Below are 2,015 nucleotides of genomic sequence, written 5' to 3'. Positions count from 1 at the left end.
CCCAGGCACCCCAAAAAGTCTTGATTAAAACAGAAATAAGCCACATTCAATTTTTTCTTTGCCAGTAAACAAAATCAATCTAGAATATGTGTGAGATTCCATCTGTATACTATATTCTTTTCATGCAAGACTTGGGGGACATACATTTTTTTTCCTGCTTTATAAGTAAAATATTTCAAAAAGCTTCTTCTAAAAAGATATATATTATAATCTGCCATACCAATTTTAAGCTGATACTTCACTTTTGGGGAAGAAAAATCAGTAGTTAAAATGAATGTGACTACTTGATCAAACTATGAAGGGAACAGCAGTGCTGCAAGAAATAAAAATCCATTAGCTAAAGTGGTTGAGATGGAGAATAAACAGGAATATGGTGGTATGTATGACTTTCAAGCAGAAAAATCAAAGGTTATTAACCAGGTTCTTCTTGCCACTAGTCAAATGAAATTGCAGGATTTAGAAAAATTTAATTCTATAAAAAGTCTGAAAATATCTTCAGATGACTGATATAGAGACTACTCAGAAATTTAAGAGGGAAGGATCATCAAGAAAATATTTCTTAAAAGCATGTAATGGTTTTATCTCCCATCTATCATAAAAACATGTTCAAAATGAAAATTAGGTATGATGTTCAGCATCAAATTAGTCAATAACTGTAGTACAAAATCCACAACTTTCAGAACTAAAATATAATGAATAAATATAATCAATGGTGTTATTTTCAGGATAAATTTTCAAAGACAAAAAACAAATTAGGCTGACATTTTAATATTAAAGCACAATAATAGTCTTCAGTTCATTATATGTTATCCTTGTAATAATTTCTTTTGTTTGGTTCTAAATCAGGCATACAGGTCTAGCTCAGATAATAAAAAAACATCTTTTAATAGAATTTTAATAATAGCCACAATCGTTAAAATTTTATTACTTTTTCTTTAAATGCATTATTATATTTAATTCTTATGATAACCCTGTGTTACAGATTTCATTAAGGTAATTATAAAAATGAGGAAACTAAGAATTACTAAAGTCAAATAAGTACCTGTCATAAGTGAGACTTGGTTTGTCTCACTTCAGATCCCATATAGAAGTCGAAAAAACAGAGAATTTTTTTCAAATAAAGTTAGACACAAAGAGTGAAGTAAAAGATCCCCAAATTTAGGGGGATAAAAATATACTGAATTAAAGAAAACTCAGTTCTCAAATTTCTGCTACTGGCTTTAACTCAGTTTTAACAGATCTCTCTCTTTAGGAGTGTAATCTGCAAATATGGAATCTTTAAAAAAATCAACTGCCAAAAATTTTTCTAACTCATTGGAAGGAACAAAGCTCAACTTTCACTTTAAACATTCCTAAAAATCTAAATTATGGTCTGATATGAAAATGAAACCATCAAATTAGTGGAGATAACCTTGGAGAATATTTGTACAACCATAGATTTGGCAATAGATGTGGAGAAAGGTAGACCTTCTTAAATAAGACAGCACATCTAGAAGCCATAGAAGAAACAAATAGACATATTTTATCGCATTATTACATTCAACAATAGTTAGTGCCCAGTGTTGCTAATGCTTTTACTATCATATTCATTATGAATTTTTTTACTCTATTGTCTTTTAAAATTATTTAAATGTTTAATATTTCCAATATATCAAGAACTCTCAATTAATAAAACAAATAGATGAAGGACGTGAGGAGCAAAAAACATAAATAGATGATTCACAGATGAAATTCAAACATTAACAAGCATATAAAACGATCTTCAATGTCTCCAGTAGTAAGGAAAATACAAAATAAAACCACTAGCAAGAAGCTGTTTTTAACTCCTCAGATTGGCAAAAATTAAAAGTGAAATCATTCCTTGCTGACAATGTTTGAGAAAAACAAGAGGGTGACTGGCTGAAATTGTTTTGGAAAGTTATCGGACAATAGCTGTTGCTGTAAAAAGACATACACCTTTTGACTCAAAAGCCCCATTGTTTTTTTTAATCTCATCTCCAGAAATAAAAAAAAAA

At 29.3% G+C, this 2,015-nt stretch overlaps 1 pseudogene; it reads left to right on the top strand.

Moving 5' to 3' along the window:
- Window positions 1–351: 351 nt before the first annotated feature.
- The window catches only part of LOC102727256 (uncharacterized protein C3orf38-like), an 8,919-nt pseudogene continuing 7,255 nt past the window's right edge, over window positions 352–2,015 (top strand).

Source organism: Leptonychotes weddellii, chromosome 2 (genome assembly GCF_054177405.1).
Source record: "Leptonychotes weddellii isolate Sample4059 chromosome 2, ASM5417740v2, whole genome shotgun sequence".
Taxonomy (NCBI): Eukaryota; Metazoa; Chordata; class Mammalia; order Carnivora; family Phocidae; genus Leptonychotes; species Leptonychotes weddellii.
Note: the sequence above shows the minus strand (reverse complement) of the source record. Positions and strands in the feature narration are given on the sequence as shown.